We start from the raw sequence: 16,981 nt of genomic DNA on the forward strand, positions 1-16,981 counted from the left end.
AAGCTCAATTTACAACCAGGCGTTTTTCTCATAATCCGCCCCCACATAAATCAACCGATTTCAAATCGAAATGTTCCGATTTCAAATGTTAAAGTTTCCGATCGGCCAGTTGTGAATCGCAATTATGCGTCTCGACTCGGCAGAGACGCTGTTTCCGATCGGAAGAGGCAATCAAATTCAGCTGCAAGAACGGAAGTAGACCCTCTGTGTGTAGTGCGCCCTATGGTGTTTCATTACGGAGAACGGATAAGAACGGAGAGTGGATGGAGAACGGGAATAGACCTCCTGAACAGTGATACCCACTAAAGATGATGAACGTATTTCATGGCCATAGACAACGTCAGCTTCTTCTCGAAGAGCTTCCTTAACAACCAGCATTTGTGTAATCGTTACATAACATTTTCAAAACAATACTTATCGCACATCATTTTAATGATCAAGATACCGTCAAACTTTGATACGTTATCTGTCATTTTGACGTTTCGGTGTAGGGTTGACGCAAATGCATGCGTCAAATCACGATCTATGATCTTACCTTACTGGCGGATGACATTTTTGCATAAATTTTCCATGCCATACCTATACATATCTCGAGGTACCTGATGTAGTATCTTAGTCGTAAAAATGACATAAAACCGACATTTTATGTCATTTTTAAGACTAATATACTGTCACACTTTGTCACGTGTAATTTTAAATGGTTTCGGAACAAGGTTACCGCAAATCGCTATCATATGACGACCTTCGGGCAACTTTTTAGTCGCAGTAAAGTAAGTAACTAAAGCACTTGTGATATGGAAATCGGAAACAACGACGGTACCGCAAACACCCAGACCTGAGAAAATATAGAAGTTTGTTTCTACTTTGACCCGGCCGGGGATAGAACCCGGGACCTCAGGTATGGCGACACCATGAAAACCGGTACAAGCCACTCAACGACGGAGGTCGTCCAAAGGTTGTTATCTCCTTTTTTAACCGACTTCCAAAAAAAGGAGGAGGTTTTCAATTTTTCGTGTGAATGTTACGCGCTAACTCCGGTATTTGTGAACCGATTTTCATGGTTCTTTTTTGTTGGAAAGAGGGTACCTCCATAGTGGTCCCATTTAATTTTGAAGAAAATCATCCACTTCTAAGGGCGGCTGTTCACGCATGAAGATTAATTTTTTATAAATAGCGCCTTAATTTTATTATAAGGAGCAATTATTTTAATGGTTGATTTTGCTATTCTCCAATTCAAGGAGTTTTTCTCTCTCAATATACTATGAGTAGTGAGAACCGATTTTTATTATCTCCTGAGTCAAATCCCGTATAGTAGCGAACTAGGGGATGAATCCGGGTTTGCACACTTTCCGGTAACCGATTTCAATAAAACTTGGTAATTATATGTAATTCCACGTACTTTTGAGGTCGGTTTTTTTTTAGTACTGAGATTATTAATAATACTAAATGACGGAACTAACAAGTCGTGCGCCTAGTGCTAAGCGACACGGCTATGCATAACAGTTACAGTGTCACTCAGCATTAAATCGCAAAAATTTGAGGGGCACTGCCACTGCGCCCGTCAGCTTGAGACATAAAACGGCCCATTAATTATCTGCATGGCAGTCCGCCGCGCAGGCAGGATTCTGCTCACACATTATCCTGCGTATGGAGTCTCGCAGGCTCAGCATTGTAGGATTGCAGGATGGCATGCGCGCTGTTTCATAATGCTGCATTACGTGGCGGACGGCAAGGCCGACTGCAATGCAGAATAATGAATGCCCCCTTTAAGTTGACAAGTCCTATGTGACTGTAATTAATAATAATAACGCACATACTCATAGCCCCGCACTAAGGAAACCCTGTATGGTGCCATGGATACACATATAGACAACCACCAATTACACCCAAATAAATTTAGGCCATACAAATATTTCTCCCATCTCGGGAATGGAACCTCCCGGAGAAATATCCTCTGCGTGGCAGACCAGCATGGTAACCGTTCGGCCACGGAGGCAGTTTCATCACCACCGTTCACCAGCACCCTTACCCTTCAAAACTGGAACGCAGTAAAGCTCACATTACTGCTGGGCAGCACAAATAGGTAAGCTAGCAGGACTTCACTGGATGAACTATTTCTGTCTACTGCTACGTAAGAAATACTTACAGATGCACATATACAAAGGTTTGTAACTCCTCTAATTTTGCGTCGGGGGTTAAGACCAAAACAAATGATTTGGTGCGTCAAGCAACCATTGTTTACACTTTCTTTTGCCACTTTATTTACTGTTTTATAGCTAGTGTTAATGTTCTTAGCTTGATGAAATGGAAGTGCATTCGTTTCGTTTTCGTTATGTTAACAGAAAGCCGATATTTCTTCATACTGCGGCACAAATGCGAATTCATTCAATACTAAAATTGAAGCATCGTCAGCAAATAATACATGACAATGGATTTTTGTAAAGCATAAACCAAAAGGGTCTAAGATACTGCCCTGTGGAACGCTTCTTTTTACAGGTTTGCAAGTGGATTAGACTATTTTTACTTCAATTGTCAGACTTATTTCTGTAACCTGTGTGCGAAGAGAGAGATTTTTATTACTTACATATTTCAATTTGTATGTGCACTAAGGCTAATGTTATTTTCCTGTATTCCTGACTAAGCTGAAAATGACCGGGAAGTGTTGTTTCTGTCGTTAGTGTTAATGAAAAAACCGACCTCGAAAGTCATTCATCATTTTTTAATTATTTGTAATAAATAAAACACCTTTATTACATAATTTAATCGCCATAATAATATGTTATAATACACGTCATTATATGTATCTTTTACATCTCACTTTTTAATAACAATGTCATATATATATTGTCGTATATATATTGTCGTATATATATTGTCGTATATATATTGTCGTATATATATTGTTAACTGCCTCCGTGGCCGAACGGTTACCATGCCGGACTGCCACGCAGAGGTCCCAGGTTCGATTCCCGGGCCGGGAGAAATATTTGTATGGCCTACATTTATTTCTCTCGTGAGTTTGGGTGTAATTTTTGGTTGTCTATGTGTGTGTCCATGGCACCCGCGACACAGGGTTTCCCTAGTGCGGGGCTATGTTGATTGTGAGCGTTATTATTATTGTCATATATATGTATATACAAAGTGGAAGACAATGCTTTCACATTATAACTTAATGTGAAAGCATTGTTTTCCACTTTATTTTCCGTTTCCTGACGAAATCATTAATAACTTGCGACTTTTGTTTAAACTATGAAATACAATCTAGACTGGTAATGTTTTTTTTTTATAAAAAAAAAGAACCGACCTTCAAAGTTCGTGGAATCACATCTATTTGCAAAGTTTTATTGAAATCGACTATCCGAAAAGTGCGCGCTATTTTATCCCCTAATTTGACACCCTTACAGATGGGATATTTTCTTCAAATTCAAATGGGACTAATACTGAGGTACCCTCTTTCCAACAAAAAAAAAATCAAAATCGGTTCACTAACGCCTGAGCAATCTCGTAACATACATACAAAGAAAAAATACTATCGAATTCAGAACCTCCTCCTTTGTTTGAAGTTGAAAAAAAGGTGTCATCATAAAATCATTAAGTATATGTCATTTATGATGTAACTTTTGACATTGAAGTCATTGTTGATAACAAATAATGTGTCCGAGTCGTTTACGGTGCGGGATTTTCTCAATTTACCTTCCTAAATGTACAGCATGGTAATGATATCATTATACGTCGCAGTGATAGGCACGCACCGTCGAGTATATAACCAGAAATATAGACGAAATATCGTTTAATTTGTTTGACAACTATTCTGCCAAATCATTACGGTGACAACAGCGCTCCGATTGGCCAGCCCGAATTCGAAACAATTGACGGGTGTCGTCAACGTACCGATGAAATGTGATTCCGTTTGTTTTGTAATTAGATGTTTTGCTGTTTTTCCCACACCACCGAATGGAACAGCCCCTCATAGTTAGAGACGTTATCTTTATGACAATAAATACAGGATATTTTTGGAATATACGGAGATGTACACACTGGTCAGTTGTTGGCGCTGTACTATTTCAGCATTCTAATTTGTGATTTCAGCGCAAACGAGAGTTGATATTAAAACGTGATATAAGGCCCATTTACCTAATTAGTTGCCAGGGATGGATGGCCCTTATTTCGTCCCAATCTCTGGTTATAGTATACTCGATTGCACGCACACACATTTAGCAAAGTTTGTGTTATAGGTGTGAAGTAAATCGAAAATGCAGACCAACAGCATACGAGTATTTGCGTGTTTACACAGAATCCACTAGTTACGAGACTCGGTCTTTTAAGGCCTATTAAAAAAAATCGACTTAAAGACTTCGACACATGACTAGACTAGTCTTTTGACCCTTAAGTCTAGAGTCATAAAACAAAAATGAAGACTAATTTGAGTCCAAGTCTTTTAATCTTGGAATTAAAACCTAAATCATTGAACTAAAAGGACTTTCGCCTTATAGTCGCGAGTCGTGAGTCGTGTAGTGTGTCGTCAGGACCTCTACACAATGTATAATTTTAGATTTAAAAATTAATATAGTATAATATTCTTCATTGCACCAAATAAATACAACAGAAAAATTAGATTAACAGAAAGTGAGAAAAGGTGGACTTATCTCTAAAAGAGATCTCTTCCACCCACCCCGGGGCAGTGAGACTTAATGTTATAAGCGGATAATAGCGTGCAAAAGAGAATGAGAAAAAAATAGAACATAATAAACTACATATATAAATCGAGTATGCCATTGGTGAAGGCTCCCGGGTGTGCGTACAGCACGCTCCCTAATGTCCAGATAGGTACCGGAGCTGTTGGCTCACTCGCATCCCATTGTGCATTGCACATACTACTTGCTGTTGCCACCGCTAAGCCGTTGACTCAGAGTTTTGTTGTTCATACAGAAACAATAGAGCATCTTTTGAAAGAGTTGGTCCAGGGAGAGATACTTCCGCCACACATATTTCCGCCTCCAAGCAAGGTTTCGCCGGTAAGCGTGCTGGTGAAATCACAAAATCTCATGGTGGACATGCGAAGTGGCAGTGCCCCTCTGATCTTTGCTATTTAAAGCACTGCAAACAATATGTAGTCAAAATGTTACTAACAGCAGATCCCTTCATCCAGGGAAATACTGTCACCGTACCTAGTTCTGCCGCCATGCAGTAATGTGAACGTTTCTGCCTTCCGATTTCAAAGGGTAAGGGTGCTGGTGAAATTACAAGCACGTGGGACTTGTCAACATACGTCACTTAATATCAATAAAAATAAGTGCGTATTTGACTTCCATCTCACTTGATGGAAAGTGACGATGTGGTCAACGGTGTAGAACGCACACCTAAATAATACATTGCACGTGGATCACCTGTCTGGTACACCTGAGTGGGTGGTCACCTATGTCTACTTGGGTGGACCACGCTCGCCTTGAAAAGGTCCAACCCAATGATAGCGTTCGGGGAACAAGTCCGCAGGCAGGGAGTTCCACTCACTAGCCATATAAATGTGGAAGCGAAAAGCTTCGTGCGAATATCCACAGTATAGGGTTGGAACCCCAGCACACGTCTAGTCCGCCGATGATGGAAAGGGGAAGGCGGAATCAAATCATGCAATTCCATCGCACACTCTTCGTGATATATCCTGTAAAATACCGATAAGCAGGCAACTTACGACAGTGTTTAAGGCTTGTCGCCAAATTGTTATTATACACTATTGTTAGTCGTATCTTATTTATACTGTGACGAACTTGGACAAGGAATTACGTCAATGATTTCGCATAAGACATACTGATGCTGTGTATTGATTTAATTATTGAGTTTCTGTCGGCCATGGTCCGGTTGGTTATATAAATCATTTGGTATCTTGTTGTTTGCAAATGACATTCAGATCGCCTTAAGGTCGTTAGAGAATGCATAAGGTGCGAAAGTTTAGAGGTTATCAGAGTAGGCCTGTAATACTACATTCGAGTTTCAAAGTATTAAAAAATATCAGGAAGCGAATATTGAATTTCATGAAAACGGTATTAAATGTCAAAAGAAACCAATATCTATTTCTTTTCACCTCGCGTTTACTTGTTTTTCAAAGTCAACCGTGTACTAGGGTCCTGGGGGTCTACTTCTGCTACGGAGAACGGAAGTAGACTCCTGTAAAGAGCCCGTAAGTTAGTTAGTTAGTTTGTTTGAAAACGTTTTGTGCCTACGGGTCCCCAAGTTTGCTAAGTTTTAATCACCTCAGCCCTTGTAGTATGCCACCTCGATATAACTATTATATCGAGTTCTTAGGTTTGCGCGATTGTTCCACATAGGAAATGAAACTATTTTTCCGCATTTAAATCGCGTATATTTGTTTTTTCAAACAAACCGACGTTTCGGGTCGTTCACAGGTCCCATGACCTATATTTGTTTTTTCAAACAAACGGACGTTTCGGGCCCTTTACAGGTCCCATGGTCACGGTCATGTCTCGGGACCATGTCATGTGACAATGGGACCTGTAAAGGGGCCCGAAACGTCGGTTTGTTTGAAAAAACAAATATACGCGATTTAAATGCGGAAAAATAGCTTCATTTCCTAAAGCTATTATATCCAAATTTAGCTCTCCATTTCGAGTGATAATCCTTTATTATTAAATTTTTTAAATTTTATCACAGTAGCTAACATGGCGAGCAGCGTAACGTCACATTTTTATGTCATCGCGAGCGCCGCAACCAATGACTGCAAAATATTAACTCTGTGCCAAACATGGCTGCAAGGTCACAGCTGATTTTAGAATATTTTGATAGTTCTGCATTGTAATTATATCAACGTAAAAATTGATTGATTGAGCTACAAACGAGATGAAAAGAAATAATAAAAACTTATTGGAAAAGGTGAGAGCATTTTTAATAGAGTTAAAAACATGAGAGAAATTAGAAATACGTTAATAATCAATAACATATGTAAAAACAGAAACTTCAAAAACCCGTCATTTTTTGTGTATCGTTTTCGCGGCGATTGATTGATGATTAATATACACAATTTCATATTGTTGTCCTTATTCTTCAAAATATATAACAATAGTTCATTACCAAATAAGCAAACCTAGTTTTATTGATTGAAATAAATATTATCACGGGGAAGTTTATCACACATAATACTGTCATACTACGGCCACTGTTGAGTGTCGATAGAATGTCAGTGGCAGGAGTTGGTTCGTTTGATATTGTGCTAAAAATTAAGAGTACTTCGCTTGTCAGTTGTTTCTCATCGAGATACTATTCTATTGCATAGAGATACTATTCTATTGTATATATACTGCTATTGCATTTTTCTGGTATTCTGCTTTTCAATGGCGGGTCCATGACACTACGATGGCGTAGTCCACTAATTATTATAAAATAAAAAAAATGTATTTAATTCGAAGACAAAATTGCTGTTTAAACGAGATAAAAATTAAGATATGCAATTTTTCATGGTCATTTTATATTATTTAATAAAACAATTAGAATTTTAATAATTTCACAAATATGGTAACGTTATTGTGACGCGTTTAAGGAAACTGTTTTAATTACAAAAGTACGACGTTCCTTTTTTTTCAAAAGTTTTTCAGTTCAGTAACGAGTAGATACCATAGACAATATAATTTTGGTTCAAGACTAAAAAGAGCGCCTTTGTGATATGGTTTATGAAATTGTGATTGACAGACTAAAATACAGGAGTAGAAAAGAAAATACTACAGGTTTTCATTACATCCCTAAACCTACATTTGTTTTTCTGGGTGCTGCACAATCAATAAACCTATCAAATACCCGACAGAATCACTTAGAGTATAAAAAAATAATAATTTCAATTCAATACAAATTTAATTACAGTTAATGGCGACATCTCTAGCCAGGGCTGGTAGCTGTAAAGTTACCTAACTGGGTGACGAAATATTTTCATAGATTTCTCATAGATGGCGCTCAAAGTCGTTGAAAAGCAAGTACAAAGATCCGACAACAAGCACGTAGAAAAATTCGTGACGTCCGCTGGTTCGTTCCGTGGCTTAGTTGGTAAAGCGTCTGCCACGGTATGCTAGAATATGTCGGTTCGAATCCGGCCGGATCGAAGGAATTTTTTATGAGTGTTTTTATGTTGACTAGTAATTTCACAAAATTAAAAAAAAAATAATCTCAGTTCAATACAAATTTGATTAGAATATAAAATTGACAAAATTAACTAAAGAAAGGTGTGTTTCGCTGTAACAATACGAAATAATTTTGATTTGTTTTTTACGTAACACTCATAGCCTCGCTCTAGGGAATATGGCGTGGCACACATAGACAACCACAAATCTCATCCAAACTAACGAGAGAAATAAATGTAGGCCATATACATATTTCTCTCGGCCCGGGAATAATTTCTTTTTGTATAATATAAAGCGAGGGGTTAAAAAATTGTGCGCCTGATGGTTAAGCTACACGCCTGTCCATACCAGTTGCAGAGTCACTCAGAGCTTTAAATCGCAAAGATTTAATGCGCCCGTCACACTGAGATATAAGTTGACAAGTTCCATGTGCTTGTAATTATACCAGCACCCGTACCCTTCAAAACCGGAACGCAGTAATGCTAACATTACTGCTTGTCGGCAGAAATAGGTAAGGTGGCAATACTTCCTTTGACTAACTCTTGAATCTCAGTGAATGTCGATTGCAAAATAACTATTAATTTAAAAATTAAAACTTGGGCAATTATAGTATAAAGGTTTAGGTAAAAGTAAACCAACCAAGTTCAGAGGACGGAGTGGTAAGGGTGGTGGACGTAGCCACAGCGGGAGGGTTGCTTCGTCGGCCCTCTAAGAAACTGGTCTGGTTAGTCACCTAAGGCACTACTGGCCTTGGCTAACCGGGCTAGTTTCTTTGCATTTATGCACATGTTGCATTTGTTTGTCTTTAGTATTTTTAATATACAATCATACAGTCCACTAGTTTTTTGCAGCTTTCATTATTTGGTTAACCGGTTAAATACAATATTTAGTAGTGAGTTTCATACCTGGTATTACTGCTGTACTCTTTAATTTGGTTGCATGTTATTAGCTGTCACCTTTTAAAAGGCTGGATTTTAGGTTCTCTGTCGTAGGAAAGTTGTGATACGTGTTATTGAACATTGTTAGTTAAATATTATTATTTGTATTATATATTTAGTACTGTATTAAATAGGCAGTTCGAAATGTTGTCAATCTCCTTAAAATATTATCATATATCTTGAACCATTTTCAAAAAGTTCATTATAATTTTACAAGAAGTAACCAGGAAGTGCCTCATAAAATACTTCGTTTCGGTTTATTTAAATCTAGTTAATTATGTACCAGTAGAATTTTATTTTATTATATTTTAAATTTGGAATAGCGAGAATTTTGCTTGTTGTTTGTGTTGCAATATTTACACTATTTAATTCAGGAAAAAGGCTTCAACTCGTCTAGGTATATAGAATATGCGCACCGTCCAAGTACATTAGGTAAATATTGTATATTAGCGGACTTTGCTCAGATCAAAATAGCTTCTGTCAACAGTGTAGGCGCTGTGAAATTACATCATTTATTTGTCTATTTCCTCCGACATAAACGTTGATTACTTTGCTAACTATACATAAATTGTATATTGTATCTTTACTTCGACAATTGTAGCTAGCGACCGTGTAAATTACTTCACAATTTTATATGTAAACTTTACGGCTGTCGTAACATTTTGTATATGAATGTTTACACGGCCGCTAACGACAACTCGCTGCGTTTTTTTATTTTGAACTAAAAGCGAAGCGCAAGCGAAACTTAATCGTGAATAATTAATTAATTTTACGTATATTGTGTTTTGCTTTCTTTAAATCGTAGTTTCTAATAATACTGCGTTATTGTAAAAAGGCAGCGAACTGTCACAATAAACTTATGGTAGAGAGAGAGAGGTAGGTATGGCGATTTCGTTACCGACTGTGGCACATACTTCACAAGTTTACATGGCAAATTGTACTGTAAGGGAGACGTACCAAATATCGAATACTGTTTGAACAATCGAAAAAAACACTGATATAAGATTTAAAAATTTATATTTATTGCAGTTACAGTTATTGTCTATCTCAAGACTTTACATAATTATTTTGTTTTAATTAGAAAATTCAACGATGTTTTCACATGTACCCTAATAATGGATATCCAGTACAGGGTATACTATTCAATATTGGATATCCAGTATAGGGTACACTCTATTAGCCAGGGCATATATTTAAATGGTCCTTTTAAATTTGCAAAAGCAGTAGGCAAAAAAATCTAATCTGTCATCTTTTTTAATGATCCCCCATCTAAACAAATAATTAAACATTTAAATATGAAAGACACTATATACAACCAGTGATGTAGGTACCCCAATATCGGATATCCAATATTGAGGTAACTACCTATTTGGACAATAATCGGTTACGAAAACTTCACCTTCCGTGATTATCCCTGAAATGCGTTAAGTTCTGTATTCTAATTATGCGCCTAGCTAGTACATAACACTGTTACAAAATATAGTATCACTTATAGCACTTTAACAGCGTTTTGAAAACAAGATCTGAAAAAATTGTCGATCGGAAAAATACACTTTGAATGTTGACAGCGAACTGAAGACAACAAACAAAATATTGGTAACTTACATTGACGAAATAGTTAAAGGTGGTGTTGTTTAGTTTTCATTATAGCGAGATATCCAGTATTGTGCACGTATCCAATATTTGGTGCGTCTCCCTTAGTCGTAATTTTTTTTTACAAATATTTACACGTTCGCTAGTGACAACTGTTACAGAAAAGTCTTGGTAGAGAGATTGGTACCGACCATTCCTCTAGCGACTGTGTAAAATACTTGCAGTTGCATGTGGTAATTGTTTATACATATGTTTACTCGGTTGCTGGCGACAACTGTCACTGTAAACTTATGTTAGAGATACAGTTCTCCAGTGTCGTTATAATAAAATAATAAAAGTAAAAAAAATAAATAAAAAAAAAGTAGTATAATAAAAGTTTTGTATGGCCAATTTAAATTTTCACTTATATGCTTTTTTGTTTGAAGCTTACGAAATCGTTTAGAAAAACGTTTAAGCCCATAGATTTAATGTTAAAAAAGCTTGTAACATTGTGTTGATAGAAAAAAGCGAGAGTTGACCACTAAATCGTGAAACATACAGAGAGCGGGTGCGGGTCGTGTCTTTACCGCGGCGGGTCTAATTCCGTGTATATTTAGCATATATGGACGACAACACATCGAGCGCGGGTGCTGGACGGGCGCATTTACATTTGGACGTGATACATTTGACTGAACATTATTGCTAAGAAAATGTATAATTATTACAAAAAAGTAACTAACATAATATACAATACTCACCCCAAAAGGGCGTATATTATTATAATTTTAATAATAATGTACGTGAAGTTTAACAATAAGGATTTGTAGTTTATGGGCACGTTTTCTCATTTCAAGAATTTTGATTCGAGTGACCACATATCGAACAAACTTATGAATAGTAAACGAAAAGAGAATTAGAGTACGATTCAAAATTTCAAAAATAAATAGCCAGGAACCAGAAAAGAGGTTGATAAAAAGGCGAGATCACGACCAAGGAGGTCGCATCGTAACACACTTAATGCCTATAAATATTTCTGATTATAAATCAAAGGTAAGATATACCGCAGTCGAAGTTGTTTTTTTGCAAAGTTTTGTCGCTCTAAAGATACGCCGATATCCATTATCACCAAGTGAACATAAAGCAATGTGGACCAAGATAGCAATTGTCCAAAACCGTACCTGATAACGGTTCACGGCCACGACACGTTGTGATAGAACGGAACGCACGCCACGATGCCGATTGACGGGCGCGGCAATTCACGCACGTCACTACGCCTTCAGTCAGTCTCCGTCTAGACGCCGAGCGGTGTGCATGTGTCGTTTGTTCAGTGCAATCGCGAGTGTTTCGTTATCATTAAAAAAAAACTTCTCTTAAATATCCTCTGGATTACTGCTGAGACTTCAGCGTTTAAGTGAGTGTCTATTTAATCAAGTTTTAAGTATAAGAAATATTAAATTAGTTGCCACTGTCAATATAATATAATATGCAAATGCGTACATAATTCCCCGCTGGAAGGTGCGATAGTAAGCCAAAGTTATAACTTCGTAACTGAACTCTTCATAAATGGTTATTTCTAAAATACCATCAATCTCCTGCGACTATATCGCTAATATCATAAACAATAACTTGTGCTCCGCGAATTTTTACGAAACATTTAAAATTTTTGAATATCATGGTAGTAGAACATCGTGACATTGAATAAACTTAAAAATAACAGTTATTAAAGCGACGTCTCTAATCGGCGATGGTAGCTGTTAAGTCACCTATCTGAGTGAAGAAATAAATTTCTCACAGATGGCCCTACCGCAAAAAATAGTTGTACGGCAAAAAACACAGAAAAAATGGTTTAATAGGCAGACCATCTGACACGGATTGCCTGTGGGTGCTGGTTCGATTTGTTTTTCTTAGTGTTTCGATCTTTGTTATAATAATCATAATATATTTACCAAAAATAGACTAAAAGATTTTGTTGTACGTTTTTTTTATAACATCAAGTGACGGGAGGAACAAGTCGTGCACCTGATGGTAAGCGCCTGTCCATAACAGTTGCAGTGCCACTCAGAGCTTTAATTGCAAAGATCTGAGGGCCATACCTATTAGTGTTTATTCCCGGTTTCAAATATTAGTAAAATAAAAACATTTCAATGTATAGTTTTATTTTTGTTCGAAAGTAAAATGTGAGGAATGATAAAAAAATCAATTGATCTTTTTTATTATTTTGGATCAACAAACAATGGACGCAATTAAAACTTATAAGTAAATTTTTTTACAGTAAATATGTAATTATTGTGTCACCAACACCGTTAACCACTAATTACTACAAAAACCTGAGAACGGGTGATGCATTTCTAATAAACAATTGAAGAATAAATAATTAAAAAATAGTTATGTACAATACAAACCAACGAAACTTTGATACAAAATAATAATAATAATAATTAATACATAAGTGCACATGGGTTATATATATGACGTCAAGTTTTGTTTTTTGATAGCGCACTGCTATTGCAATAGTGTTGCAACTCAAAATATGTGAAATACAAGATTATACCATTTCTGAATGTAAAACTTGATTCTCTACACGTCAGTAGTCATTAGAATATTGTAAGAAACCTTTAAAATATATCTACTTAACCCAGAATAGTTATTTCTGGACAAAACAGTCTTTAATCAAAAATATGAAATTATTTTTTACTTTTATTTTCAAATAGACTTCTGTTTGGCAAGGAAATTATTTACATATAATAATGAATGTCAACCTATACATAAATTATAATAATCATTAACGGTAACAGAGTAATTCGTTTATCATCTATTCTGAATAAATTAACTTTTTGAGTTAATACACTATTGTATTAGCAGTGCGAATTATATGTATTATGTTTTGTAAAAAGTTATAGAACAAAAGTTATTGTTTATGATTTTAGCAATACAGTCCTGCGAAGTTGTTAGTGTTTTTCAAATAACCCTGTATAGGTTTAATCCTCATAACTTTATTGAAAACAGTTAATTATTTTTTTTATATTTTAATTACAACAATACACATTTAGTTTAGTAATTCTCGCTCTAATTATAATGTCAAAGTGAACTAATTAAAATACGTATACCTTACCGATAGTAAACCACAATTATTACTTCTATTTAAATAACGTGATGTTTCCTATTCTGACTCCTTCTTTCCATGGACTTAATTTGTTTGTGGAAATAATTTTTATTTTTAAGAAATGGAACTATTTTTCCGGATTTAAATCGCGTATACTTGTTTTTTTTTTAAACAAACCAACGTTTCGGGCCCTTTACAGGTCCCATGGTCACGGTTGACTGAGGTGGTACAGTCTTCAACCAGTTATGTCTAATATTAATGTAAACCACCCTATTTTTTCACTATAGTTACAAAAGTTATTAATTAAATACCTTATTTTTAATTTTACAAAGAAATATTCCAATTTACGCTACATCTGTTTTACAAATTATTTTATTTTTACAATATGAGTTTTTTGTTAAGTAAATTTATTATTAATTAATAATGGAAGTTAGAGTAAATTAAAACATATTAATCTGTACAGCAGTTTTACGTCTGTTTGGATTTTTGATCAGAGGAAATACTGTATCCCAAACTGGTGGTACGGAGAAACCATCTTCCCTGTTGAAATTGGGATGTTTTTTAATTTCAATGGCCTCTCGCAGCATCCTGGGTAGATAACGAACTTCTTTTGCAAGGACCTGGAGTTTGTCAAACTTCATTGAATGTGTAGGTTTATCCACGACATACTCACATATTGCAGAGTTGTTTACACGACGGTGTTTGACATCAGCTATATTGACGCGGTTACAAATACTTCGCTTCATTTGTCCAATTTATTTTTATTTATTTTATTTTCCGGGGCTATAGAATATAATAATAATAGGATAGTATTAGAGGGCATCACATACATTGCTCTGATCCCAAAGTAAGTAGCTAAAGCACTTGTGTTATGGAATTCAGAAACAACGACAGTACCACAAACATCCAGATCCGAGACAATATAAAAAAATTAGTTTTTACATTGAGCCGATGACGATTGACGCCATGGAAACCGGTGTTCAAGCCACTCGACCACGGCGGTTTTTTTATAGTACAAAGTGATGGGTAGAACAAGTCGTGGGTCCGGTGATAAGCGACACGCCTGTCCATAACAGTTGCAGTGCCACTCAGATCTTTAAATCGCAAAGATCTGAGTGGCACTGCTACTGCGCTCATGGCCCAAGTTGATAATTCCATGCGCCTGTAATTTCACCAGCACCCTTACCTTTCAAAACCCGAACACAATAATGCTCTCATCACCGTCAGTAGGTAAGGTGCCAGTACTTCATGGTCCTTATTTTCTTAACTTTACAGGCGAGTCGCTTACCACCAGTCGCATGACTTGGCCGTCCGGTCACAATTGATAACAATGTGAAATACACGATTTCTAACAATAGTTAGTTAATTACCAATTGGTTAATGTGGAGCACGCTTAATTACTGTTTCACCATATCCTAGTTGAACGGAACTTAAATTACCGTTAATTCATTGCAGATTTGAATGTGCGGACAATACTCTTTTATATATACTCAAAAACTGTTTAGAACAAAATGTCCCACAGAATGTAGAATGCATTTATTCTACCTTGCCTCACTACCACTGGCATCTACTGGGATATTTTAAATTTCATTTGTGGCTAAGTCGCAACAACAGATCTTTTTGTCCCATTTGTCACCACCTAGTAACATATGCCTTATGCGATGCTTTACTTTCACTTCTATTTATTTAAAATTTCTTATCAAGGGTGTTATTTTGAATGCGTTACTTTAAGAATAGGTAAAAGCCAGTATGTGAATATGAAGGAAATGTGATATGAAATTATTCCGCAAAATATGTATACACAATCCATTTTTTGCATACCAGTAACTTTGTGCTTTAAGGCGACAATATGGAATTTTTATCCCATTTGTCGCCAGTGGAAATCACCACTGGCAACAGCTGAGAATTTTTTTTATCTCGTTTGTCGCCACCTGGTAACAAACATATAGGATTTTTTTCCCCATTTGTCGCCAGTGGGAACAAAGCCAGTGGTGACGACTTTTTAAACCGGCGTTTTAAACCTCGTAAGTTGCAAAATATTTTTAACCGAATTCAAAAAAGGAGGTTCTTAATTCATGTACGTTACGTGATTACTCTATTTGTGAACCGATTTTGATGATTATTTTTGTTGGAAAGTGAAAGTTTAAGAAAATATTCCACCTCTGTGGCAAACTAGAGGATGAATCTTGTTTCGCGCACGTTCCGGTAACTGATTTCTATATAACTTGCCAAATAGATGTAATAGAGGCAATAAATGTAATTTTAGTAACAGTAGAAGAGCTCCTTGTGAAAGAGTTCGTCCAGGGAAGTACCGCCACCTTACCTATTTCTGCCGCCAAGCAGTAATGTCAGCATTACTGTGTTCCGGTTTTGAAGGGTAAGGGTGCTGGTGAAATTACAGGCACATGAGACTGTCAACTTCTGTCTCAGGGTGACGGGCGCAGTGGCATTGCCCGTCAGATCTTTGCGACTTAAAGCGTAGCTTACCTTACCTTACCTTGCCTTAGACAGGGTGTAGCTTACCATATGGACGTCGGGTCCGCGCTAAAAGGTGTCCGAACGTATAGGGCGTTAAAATCGTATACAGAGCGTCATTCACGCTTTAGTCTTCGTTTGTTCGACTGACAGCGAAGCAAGCAAAATTAGACAGTAGGTACTGCGATGACATTACAATTTAAATTCAACGTTTTAGATTTTTCATATTCCTTTAAATGTTTAAATAGGTTGACTTGGGACATTTTTTTCGTGGTTTTTGTATTAGACCCGTCGTCGTCCATTTATTTGTAAGTCAATGGTCCCATCACTTGATATTATTAAAAAAATCCACGAATTTTTGAGGTCGGTTTTTTTAATAAAAAAGTTGCAATATTGATCGGGCATTGAGGCTAGCTTTTGTTTGAAGGTTAACACGTTTTACTTTGTTATATTTGATATCAAACAAATCGTCTTTGTTCTGATAGCTTGCCTTGACACTGCTGTATCGTATCAGCTGTACATAACAAATGGGGACATGTGAATGACATAATTTCTATGTTTACGTAACTCTTACACAATACCGTTTAATATCCGACAAAAACTTTTATTGGATAATGAATTCACGGTGTCGATGATCTTTTGAAACAATTGTAATTTTGTATTACTTGACTTCGTCGTATTGGAATGGAATAACTGGAATCCTTCTCAACAGACCGGATTTACCTTCGGTATCCTTCTTTTGTTTAATAAAATTACCAACGTAAAGCTTCGTT

General features: G+C 36.4%; 1 protein-coding gene across 1 annotated transcript in view; it reads left to right on the top strand.

The window, feature by feature from the left end:
• The first annotated feature begins 11,931 nt into the window (after positions 1-11,931).
• LOC113226059 (ATP-citrate synthase) overlaps positions 11,932-16,981 on the top strand; it is a 107,548-nt gene continuing 102,498 nt past the window's right edge. Inside the window, exon 1 of the mRNA XM_026458572.1 lies at positions 11,932-12,041. The gene's annotated coding sequence lies outside the window, so the exon portion shown is untranslated. The remainder of the gene's footprint in view (positions 12,042-16,981) is intronic.

The sequence above is a fragment of the Hyposmocoma kahamanoa genome, unplaced genomic scaffold (genome assembly GCF_003589595.1).
Source record: "Hyposmocoma kahamanoa isolate Upper Pololo Valley unplaced genomic scaffold, ASM358959v1 181, whole genome shotgun sequence".
Classification (NCBI taxonomy): domain Eukaryota; kingdom Metazoa; phylum Arthropoda; class Insecta; order Lepidoptera; family Cosmopterigidae; genus Hyposmocoma; species Hyposmocoma kahamanoa.